The sequence below is a fragment of the Gymnoscopelus braueri genome (assembly GCF_963280865.1).
Source record: "Gymnoscopelus braueri genome assembly, contig: SCAFFOLD_63, whole genome shotgun sequence".
Classification (NCBI taxonomy): Eukaryota; Metazoa; Chordata; class Actinopteri; order Myctophiformes; family Myctophidae; genus Gymnoscopelus; species Gymnoscopelus braueri.
In genome coordinates, this window is record NW_027660477.1 from 295947 (window position 1) to 308065 (window position 12119).

Here is a 12119-nt window from a genome sequence, read left to right on the forward strand (position 1 = left end):
CAACTTTTAATAACTCCCCCATTCTCTCTCTCTCTCTCTCTCTCTCTCTCTCTCTCTCTCTCTCTCTCTCTCTCTCTCTCTCTCTCTCTCGCCTTTTTAGGAGACCGGAAGCAGGTTGGCGTCCGGTGCCGATACGGGAAGTAAACGGGAGATAGTGTGTCTTGCCGATTTTGGTGGGGAGAGTCTTGTTTTTTTTGCACTATTTCTGCTGAATCCGAGTTTTTGATTAAAGTCAGCTGCGTTGCAAGACGCTGATGGGATTACTGCAAATTATATATTTTTTGCTATTTCTGCTGAATCTTCTGTTTTTGCTATTTTAGAATGTTTATGCTGAAAAGTAACAGTTTTGGCCATAATGAGGTTTCCGCCCGACAGACAATATATTTATATTTATATTGTTTTTCAGGACTTTCAAAAAGCGTTAAGCAAAATGGGGTCCGGGGACCCCCAGGGGTCTTTGGGGGGGTTCCAGGGGGTCCCCAGCGAAATGGTATTATTAAATATGGCACTTTTATTGCTACTTTTAACTTTTTAATGGATCCTATGTAAGTAAAGCCTGATAAAAGTGTCAAACTCCCAAAATCCACCAGAATCTACTCTGTTAAAAATGTACTGGGGGGGACCCCCAGCGTGGTCAAGAACCCCCCCACCTTCCTGGGAAAAGATCTCCTGTTAGAAAAATCGTCGGGATTGGATCGGGAGTTGAACCCATGACACACTGTCGAGCTGAATCATCAGCATATGTGATATGCACCTGGACCTCTAGGCCAGCAGGAACCCCTAGATGCTAATGTTTGGGTAGGATCAGGACCCATAATTAGTCAACACAAATCTTGTATTGAGGTCCACGGCCAAATACATTAATTCGGGGGTCCTTGATAATATATATTAAAAAATAAAAAGTTTGAGAACCACTGTACTACACTACACTATATCACAAAAAATACAGAATACTATTATTATATCAGTGGGGGGGAAATGCACTAATTGAGCAAATGTCAACATGAGACCAATATACTTGATAAGGATAATTCCTTTTAACAGGTCGTTCATGAAAGTCCTTGCGGTCTTGTTTCCAATGAGAACCTGTGAGCAATTGGGGTTAAGAGTCTTGCTCAGGGACAAATTTCATATCATCGGCACATATGCTGGGATAGCCTGGAATCGAACCTGGGGCAACCAGGGCCAGCTGGTTCCCTAGGCGGGCTCACTAACCACTCAGCTATGGCCGCCCCGATAGTCATGTGACTCATGAATAATAATAATAATAATAGTAATAATAATAATACCAGCTAACATCCCTGCCTTGTTGACATAATTATTTTAGCCTGCTTTACATTATGTTCTTTATGGTAGTTAGTTAATAACAATCATATTTGATTTATTGAAGTGAAGGAATATATTCAACTATTTCTTTATACATTTTAAAACGCACTACCCCCACTGTGTGCACAACCATATGACGTCCATACAACGTTACGTCCATACGCAGTCCGAGTCGGACCTCACTAGTTGCAAAAACACATCAAACTAGAAAATGTGCTCCTCGGAGCACAGGTCTCCGCCAGTACTGTTCCTGATTAATCCTGTCTCACCTATTTATATTACATATTGTCACGTGTCACTTGAAAATACATTTTCTGTTTAATAAAGAGCTGGAGAGACATGGGAGACTCCTTAAATGGACAGGACACTCTATAGTAACGAGTACTATCAGAACATAGACCCATTTTGGGATTATTTGAATAATTGCAAATCACTTGCCCTACCTTTAAGTGATAAGTGATATATACATCTTTGTGTAAATAGCTCTATATTCAGATTTTCAGGTCGGGATACCAATTTCAGCCAATCGTGAGATAGCACTCATACAGGATACAGGATAAACATGTGAAATCGGAAGTGATGGAAACAGAAATTGGTACTCTCTCTTGATTGGACAAAATTGGCAACCCACCTGAAAATTTAGTTTCTGTTTATTAAAGAGTTGGAGAGACCCCTTTCTGAACAAGCACTCTATATCAATGTATAGAAAAAACCAAGTGCGTTTCCACAATTAAAGAATAAATAGTTGTAATCTGACATGGCTCCAACAAAACAAACCGAATAGTCCTCATTATGCACGGCATGGGGACCTGGATATTGGAGATGTCTCTGGCCCAAAAAAGGTTGAGAAACACTGATCTACATTCTACATAATCTCTCAAGAACAGATTCTGCTCTGCTTTTCCTTCTCATTTGGTTCTGGGTTCCCAGATTGCATTCTACAAGGTTAGGTATTTCGTTCTCATTTGCCTCTGTTGTGCTTCTGTGGCAAGAGAGAAGTGTCAGTGATCTGTAAGTGCAAGGTTTGGGGTTCAAAGCTACCATTAGGCACATTTTCACATTTCCACTCGCCATCTAAATTCTATAAGGTTAATTATTTCCTTCTCACATGCATCTATCAAGCTTCTGTGGCATGAGAGCTGTGTCAAAGATTTGTAAGTATAAGGTTTGGGGTTCAAGGCCACCATTAGGCTCATTTTCACATTCCCACTCTCCATCCACATTCTACAAGGTTAAGTATTTCATTCTCACCTACATTCTCCATGCCAGGCTCAAACAATAAGGTCAGGGCTTTACAATCCGTATAATTATGTTGTCAGTGCCCGTTATAAAGCCCTGCATTGACTTTTTTCAGCCAGCAGGTGTCATGGCAACATGAGACCAAAACGCTTGATGGTCACGTGACTTTCGCCTTTTGTAATCAAATGTATTTATCAACGTGTGTATGTAGTTACATCAATATTTAATGATAATAATTAATAATAATACCAGCTAATGTCATACCTGCCAACCTCAGACCGTCCGATAACAGGAGATTTTTTCCCGGGGGGGGGCTCTTGACCACGCTGGGGGTCCCCCCCCAGGAAATTTTTAACAGAGTAGATGTAATTTCCAGTATTCTGGTGGATTTGGGGAGTTTGACACTTTTATCAGGCTTTACTTACATAGGATCCATTAAAAAGTTAAAAGTAGCAATAAAAGAGCCATATTTAATAATACCATTTCGCTGGGGACCCCCTGGAACCCCCCCCAAGGACCCCTGGGGGCCTGGACCCCATTTTGCTTAACACTTTTTGAAAGTCCTGAAAAACAATATAAATATAAATATATTGTCTGTCCTCATTATGGCCAAAACTTACTTTTCAGCATAAACATTCTAAAATAGCAAAACACATTTTCAGTAATCCCATCAGCGTCTTTTAGCGACGAGGTCTACCTCTTCTTGGACGTTGTATGGACGTCATACGGCATTGGTTCTCAAAGTGGGGTCCGGGGACCCCCAGGGGTACTTGAGGTTGAGGGGGTTCCAGGGGGTCCCCAGCTAAATGATGGACAGGAACCAAATGGACCCTTATGGGTCTGTAACTCTGAGTGTACAAATGGAACCAAATGGACCCGTCAGGGTCCATTTGGTTCCATTTGTACACTCTCAGAGTTAAATTAACATTGGTTTTACAATGTGAATTGGGGTCCCAGAGGTATAAATGCCATTAAATGGGGGTCCGTAGTAGCCTAATGCATGTCAAACTGGGGGTCCTTGAAATTAAAATGGTTGAGAATCACTGCTAGAGAGCCGTAAAAACCTTCTCTTATTGGGGTCCCTGGCTTATCTTTTCAAATGGGGGTCCGCGGGGTAATTAGTGTCAATTAGGGGGTCCTTGACATGAAAAAGTTTGAGAACCACTGTCATACGGACTTTTTTATGGTGTTTTTGCAACGCAGCTGACTTTAATCAAAAACAGCTGATTCAGCAGAAATAGTGCAAAAAAACAAGACTCTCCCCACCAAAATCGGCAAGACACACCGGGCCGGTTGACCGGGCCAAAATCTTAAGCCCGCGGGTCGCGCAACAACGGCTGATAAGTCTATTGAGAATTACCGAGCCATTCCGGGTGGTAAACGTAACGCTCGTCCCAAAAACACACTGCCCCATTTTTTTCGCGGTCCGAGGCCGCCGGTTTAGACCCGGGGCAGGGTGTTTTAGGACGACGGCTAGCGATTCAGGGGTGGAGCCAGGCTAACGCACCGGAACACACTCAAAAAACAGCAGATTCAGCAAAAAAAAGAAAAAAAACAAGACTCTCCCCACCAAAATCGGCAAGACACACCATCTCACCCCAACACCCCAACCTGCTTCCGGTCTCCTAAAAAGGCGTCCGCCCACTTCACGCAGAAAGCTACGCGAGACTATGCAGATACGGGAACTAAACGTGAGATAGTGTGTCTTGCCGATTTTGGTGGGGAGAGTCTTGTTTTTTTTCGTTTTTTTGCTGAATCTGCTGTTTTTTGAGTATGTTCCGGTGCGTTAGCCTGGCTCCACCCCTGAATCGCTAGCCGTCGTCCTAAAACACCCTGCCCCGGGTCTAAACCGGCGGCCTCGGACCGCGAAAAAAATGGGGCAGTGTGTTTTTGGGACGAGCGCGCCGTTTACCACCCGGTAGTGAAAATAGCAGATCTACAAGCTTACGATGCGACGCGTTGTGAGCTTGTAGATCTGCTATTTTCACTACTTTGGGTCCCGGGGAGACATCAAATTTATGTTTTGGGTCCCGAGCTAAAAGGTTTGGGAACCTCTGGTTTAAAAGATGCTAATAATATCTTTGTTTATTGTAGCTACTCCACTTATTCATTAACTGCTTTTACTTGTATTAAACGTTATAGCTGGATAGCTGTTCTGAATTGTCCAGACTCCAGCAGTTGTCCAGTTCTTAAGACTGAGGAAGGACTGTTGAGATATCTTTGCTGTTAATATGTGCACCAGCGTTTTAATTTCAATAAGCTACACTGCTAAACTATTAAATAAAGAGGACATAACTGAAAAGTAACAGTTTTGGCCATAATGAGGTTTCCGCCCGACAGACAATATATTTATATTTATATTGTTTTTCAGGACTTTCAAAAAGCGTTAAGCAAAATGGGGTCCAGGCCCCCAGGCCCAGGGGTCCTTGGGGGGGTTCCAGGGGGTCCCCAGCTAAATGTTATTATTAAATATGGCACTTTTATTGCTACTTTTAACTTTTTAATGGATCCTATGTAAGCCTGATAAAAGTGTCAAACTCCCAAAATCTACTCCGAGTCGGACCTCACTCATTCAGCTGCTTACTGACTGAGGTCCTGACTCAGACGTCGTCGCAAGGGGCGCTGTTTCCCCTTTTTTATTTACATGGGTTCCCAGATTGCCGTATTTGTGCAACGTTGAATTATAGGTTTCGTATTGAACTTTTAAGTGTTTACATGGCCATTTTCTCAACCTGTAGCCGAAGTAACTCATGAAGACTATTATCTTCTGTATCTGTGATGCCAAAAAAAAGGTCATTACAGTGAGGTGACAAAATCCAGCCCTGAAAAAAATTAATCAATGCCAACGCAACAGTTATACAACAAATTATAAAGAACACTTAGTTGATTATTTATCTTATCTTTTGACAGTGTGTAATCATACACTGACTGAGCTAGTGAGCCCAGTATTAACAGAGTATGATTCAAATGCCAAATGAGCAACCCAAGCAAGCACACTACATATATGCTGGTTATTGGTTTAGTAAATAGATTTAGTGAGAAATTGTATTCTGTGGTGGCCAGTGGTTCTCAAAGTGGGGTCCGGGGACCCCAGGGATCCTTGAGGGGGATAACTCTATGCCTGACATTTTACAAAATCAAAACAATCAAGTCAATAGTTGGTCAATCAAAATAAACCATCCATTGGCTTTTGTACAAGAGTAGAGCCCTGTGGCCTACTTTACAGCAGGGAGAGATACAGTAGGCTAATTGAATTAGATGGTTTTGATTTTTTTTATGTAAAATAACTGTGATTTGAACATGGAATCTTTGTGCTGAGAGTCTGAGCATTAGACCATTACACCATCGCTCAGTGACTCACAGCAGATGTCTCCAAGTATTGTTGAAACATTCTGTTGTATGTTAGCCTTCAGTTAGTAAAGTTGAAATACTTCAGCATTTAAAGCTGCATAATATTGTAACTTTCCTGTTCAACCCCAGATTTGACTTCTAGTGCTTTTGAGTTGTTCTTTTGTATTTTAGCCTTCGAAAATTTAAAGCACTCCATCAACTGTTGGAGGACTGGGATTTGAACATGGAATCTCCAAGCTGAAAGCCTGACAATTACACCATTACACCATCACTCACAATGGATTGCAATGTGTTGTGAGCTTGTACAGTAGATCTGCTATTCTATAATCAGGTTGTCAAAACGTCGAGCTAGACCTTGTCAAGCCAGGCTGTGTTGAGCCAGGATGGTAAAGCCAGGCTTCACATATTCCTATAAAAGACCATGAAAGTTGATAGCAGAATCCTTGAACTTGATCAATCATGGAGCCCAAAACCAGAGCGGCGCTCTTCTCTGTGGCTGAACAGCAGCACTGCAGCAGCTCATGGAACAGTGGCGTTCCCAGGAATTACATTTAGGGCCTTGAGTCTTGAGTCCCAAGATAGCAGTTTACTTTTTTCAGCCAAAACTGCCTTAGAATCTCTGCTGATGATGTGGCCATAGCTGAATGGTTAGAGAGCCTGCCTGCCAAGCCATACTTCCAAGGTTCGATCCCAGGCCTCAGCAATGTGGCAAAGCGTCCCTGTACAAGACATTTAAAGGAATAGTTCACCCTAAAAATATTTATTTTCTATCAATTACACACTCCATGAAGCCTTGAATTCATGGAGATGTTTTTGTTTTTTTGACACATTTGACTCAGACATATTGGTTGGATGCATGGTGCATATACTGTAATAGGCTATCGCATTGTAGAGTAGTAGGCGATAATTCCAATAATCACTATACATTCCTCATGTTTAAGCCTAACTGAATTATATATTTATGGACTTGTATATAAATTGTATATATTTTTGGACGACTTGTGCATTTAATTTGTCGGCAATACTTTGCCACGCTTTCTCCCTGGATCCATTTATTGCGGCCGTGTTTCCTTTCTGGCTTATTATACATTTTACTTCCTCGTATGATTCCGGGGAGACATCAAATTTCTCTTTTGGGTCTTGAGTCAAGACAGAGGCTCCCGCGGAGACATCAAATTTCTCTTTTGGGCCTTGAGTCCCAAGACTCAAGGTCTTGAGTCGAACCAATTACTCCCGCGGAGACATCAAATTTCTCTTTTGGGCCTTGAGTCTTGGGACTCAAGGGCCAAAAGAGAAATTTGATGTCTCCGCGGGAGTAATTGGTTCGACTCAAGACTCTTTTGGGTCTTGAGTCTTGGGACTCAAGACTCAAATCCTGGAAATGGCAAATCAGCATGTGTCTGTCTCCCTGGGGTCTAGTGCTGTAATAGGGATAGACTCCTGTGTTCTTGGCTGTTGCTGACAATAAGCCCACTTGTAAAGTGCATAAGCCAAATGCCTTTAATTAATTTGGTGGAATGACCGATCACGTTCATGTAATGTCAATGTACAAAGGTCAGTGTACTTGGTTAGCTCTGTTGGAAGAGCTCTTGACTTCAGACCACAAGGGGGTCCTAGACTGGGATCGAATCCCAATATAAGATCCTTGGCATCTGAGCAATCTGGCTCCTACGGGTCTACTATCTTTTTTCGCCTTTATCATAAAGGTTGCTGGACAATATATAGAGGATGAAATGCATAATTTATTAAATAATATAAAGGTAATAGCAAATACATTGTAGAAAATGAGAGACATGACGCTTTATTAGCAATACAGTCTTTTATTATATCATTCCTAATTTTGCTGGAAATTTGATGTCTCCGCGGGAGCCTCTGTCTTGACTCAAGACTCTTTTGGGTCTTGAGTCTTGGGACTCAAGACCCAAAAGAGAAATTTGATGTCTCCCCGGGAGCCGGGACCCAAGCCTCAAGACTCTTGAGCTAAAAAGTTTGTGAACCACTGCCATTTAGAACAGTGGTTTTCAACCTTTTTCATGCCAAGGACCCCTAAATTGATATACATTTGGCCGCGGTCCCCCATCTGAAAATGTCCCCGGCTCCCGGGGAGACATCAAATTTCTCTTTTGGGTCTCGAAGACTCAAGACCCAAAAGAGAAATTTGATGTCTCCCCGGGAGCCGGGGTCTTGACTCTTTTGGGTCTTGAGGACCCCTAAATTGATATACATTTGGCCGCGGACCCCCATCTGAAAATGTTTTGTGCCAGGGACCCCCAGAAGCAAAGATTTGAGTTAAAAATGTTCGCTTTAAAAATGTATATGTCACAGGTAAATTGGCATTCCAGGTAAATTGGAAGTGGAGCGCTTGTTTTTAGGCGCGGGGCTGCGAGGCGAGGCTTTGATGCGAGGACGACAACAAGAAGATAGCAACCTACAAGCTCATAGCGCGGCACTCGGTGCCGCGCTATGGGCTTGTAGATCTGCTATTTTTGAATAGCCAAAGCTAAGTGGTTAAAAATGATTGTGATGCTAATAGCGTCACAATCATTTTTAACCACTCATGGAATCCATGAGCTGCTGCAGTGTTGCTGTTCAGCCACAGAGAAGACGCCGCTCTGGTTTTGGGCTCCATGATTGGTCAAGTTCAAGGACTCTGCTATCGACTTTCATGGTCTTTTATAGGAATACGTGAAGCCTGGCTTTACCATCCTGGCTCGACACAGCCTGGCTTGACAAGGTCTAGCTCGACAAAGTCGCTCCTTTTCAGCCTGGCTTGGCGTTCATGGAACGGAATAAACCAGGCTGTACGGACCAGACTTTGTCAAACCTGGATTTGACTTAAATCCAGGCTTATTTAATTCTCCTTTTGTGTAATAGGCCCCAGGTGAGTTTCGTTGAAGTCTTCAGTGTCACTTGATGGCATGATTCCTAACAACACCAGTCTTCACACCATCTTTTGGCCAGTGAGTCATGCTATACCCTAGATAGAGTGCATGGATTTTATTGTGTAAGTACGTACCACAATATTACAGCAAGGATGAAGTCTTCAGGGCAGCGACCAGTTTTTAAAATGTAGTAGCTTTTGGGCTTGCATGCTAATGTCGTTTAAACCAGTGGTTCTCAAACATTTGTGTCATGGACCCCCACATTTATTTGTCCCTAACCCCCATCTGAAAATATTTTGTGCCAGGGAGCCCCGTACCAGATTTGTGTTACTAGAATGTTTAAAGAAAATTCAAAATATTCCACATTTTATTTCAAGATTTCTTTTAAAATAGCCGATCCACAAGCTCACAACGCGTCACATCGCGACGCATTGTGAACTGTAGATCGGCTATTTTCAAATAACCAATGTACAGTATGGGTTTAAAGTGCTCATGTGGCATAGTCGCTTCTTTTGGGCTTGTTTTCATAGACCTGGTTGCTTATTTCTCTCACAAAGTCTGGCAACACTGATACAATGTATTTTGCTGACGAACCTCATGGCAGCCAGAAAAATACAGTAAGAACATTCAATCTCTATATAACACTATACACTAAACCAGTAGTTCTCAAACTTTTATATGTCAAGGACAGCTTCATCCTCTTCTTCTGACTGACTGGTGCAATGACTAGAGCTATGCTCAGTAGGTTACTTCAGCATTGATGCTCTAGAGCAGTGTATATCAACCCTGGCAAACGTCCCAATTTTGGGCCGGGGCTACTGCTGAGGTGTGCCGCGCCGTTTGAAGGAGGTTTGAAAAATTTTTTTAAACAATAATAATAATCAGGCATGCAAACAGCCCCGAGGTGAAAAGGGTGACAACATGCTGTTTTTTTTTTCGGGTCAGGTGTCACACTATTGCCCTATTTGGATTCAAAACGGCTAGTGGAAGCTGAAAAGCTACAAGTTTGCATGTCTGAATAATGCAAAAACAGAATTATTTGTTTGCATTTGCTTTTTTTCTCCCCCATATATTTTCATGATAAAAAAGTGCGTATCGTTTCGAAATCGTATCGAAGTTGTGTGCCCAATATCTATCGTTTCGTGAAATGTGAAAATCGGCACACCCCTAGTGTGTGTATATAGATATACCGTATATATATATATAATTATATATACCGTATATCTAGGTGTGCCCTGGGATTTTTTGGCTATGCCAGGTGTGCCTTGGCACAAAAAAGGTTGATAGACACTGCTCTAGAGTCTAGAAGAGCATCAATGCTGCAGTAGCCTACTGAGCATAACATAGGATGCTTAAAGCCCTCTGCTACCATCATGTGTTGAATGAAGGTACTGCATTTTATGAAAGGAGCATCCAGCTCCCTGCCAGGCACTGACTAACTAAGACCAAAGACTGAGGTAAAGTAACAGTACAAAAGTATTGTTATAAAAATGTACTTAAAAGTGCCAAAAGTAGGAAGTACTCATTCACGAATCAAGAACCACACCTTCAAGTAAGTTTAAGAACATTTATTAACACATTCCCTGCCAGAGGGTTTTTTTTATTTTACTTCCCCCAGTGCCAGTGGTTAAATTTTTTTTACACAGGAGCCGAGATACAGGATTTTAAAGTAATAAGTTAACCAAGGAGTGAATGGAGCTAGAAATCTTTGGATCGTGATATCTCTGGTTCTGTGTGGATAAATTGAAAAAAAAAAGACGGTTATAATCGTGATTGGCAGGTAAAGTGTGAAATGAGAATGGATGAGGGGAGGGGAAGTGGGTACCAGGAGGGCCGCTGACCCAGGAGTCTTTGGCGAGGAGGTCGTTCGCGTCGTCGGCACGGCTACGTGGACGGTGACCCTCAAAAGAAACAATGAGAGCGACTACTAGACTAAGGGATAATGGCTGCTCTGTTTTGACGGGCTGCATAAATAAATAAAAACACGATATAGCTGGTCTGGACTGAGGAAGAAATTCGGAATTGAATGGCGATCTGACTGGGTGGAGGGGCTGTGGCTGCGATAATGATGCAGCGGTTAACGATCAAAAGTATCTTTCTTATTACGTTATACGTTGTTATGTTATGACTATGACTTGCCGTGTTATGCTGTGGCTCGTAATGTTATCTGATATTGTCCTTTTGGTTTTGCGATCCTTTTCAGACATGGCGGCTGCTTACGACAGCTGGGATTCAGACCTATCCATGTCTGACTCGTTCCTGGACGACCCTGATGAGGAGGGGGGGCAGGCGAGGGAGGCCCCCACCTTCGAGCAGGTGGCGGACCTAAACACAGCAGCCCTCCTGGAGGCCTTTGGGTCATTCGCGTCGGTGGAGGACTACCTGGCTTCCCAGGACATCTATGTGGGTAGGAGGCGGACACGCACGTCCGGTCAGTTTCATTTGGTTCATTTGATTTTCACAACAGTTTACATGTGCATGATGTGTTGGATTGTGTGTTATGTGTGTTATGATGTCATGTGTTAGCTACTAGGGGGACATGTGTATTCCTGGGACATGTAATTGACTGTACCCAAAACCACGCAGGATATCCCCGGATATTGACGGCGTGGTGATAGAGATGGAGGACTTTGCCTGTCTGAGGGCGCCCATGCACGCCATAATGATGCCGGATGGGGCCCTGAGGGTGCGACCCCATTGGCGATTCTTGAGGAAGCACGTCAGCGTGAGGTACTGCACCCAGGCGGTCCGGGACACGTGGCAGAGGGTCCACGGGTGCGACCTGGGCACGGTGGAAGGGGGCTACCACCTCAACATTACGTTGAGTGGAGAGGATCGTGTTGGGGTGGAGTTGCCGGAGCTGGGACTGAGATGCCGCCGCAGTCCAGGAAGCGTGGCTCGGTGTTGCTGGTGGAAGGGAGGGAAGCCAGGTCAACGTTGTTGCCCAGGAGGATCTGGTTGCGGAGGGATGTTTTGGGGTTCCTGGAGATCGCATTAGGCGGTGGTGGGTCCACTGGACAGGCTGTGGAAAGAGAAAAGGGGGGGTGTGGACGGGTGTGCGGGATTATTGAGAAGGAAAAAAAAGGAGTCCAAAAATTGTCATCTGGGGACCCACCCAAAATCATGTGGGGACCCCCCTGGGGGTCCTGACCCACCACAGGTTGAGAGCCACTGCGTGTAGCTTATACAAATCAATTAACCACCGACGCTGTCTAAAATAGACGATCTACAAGCTGTGAGCTCATTTTCTTTTTTCCATACCTTTTCTTTGTGTGCTGGTGGAGCGATGCGATGCCGGCGGACCCGACTTGGCCGTCATCT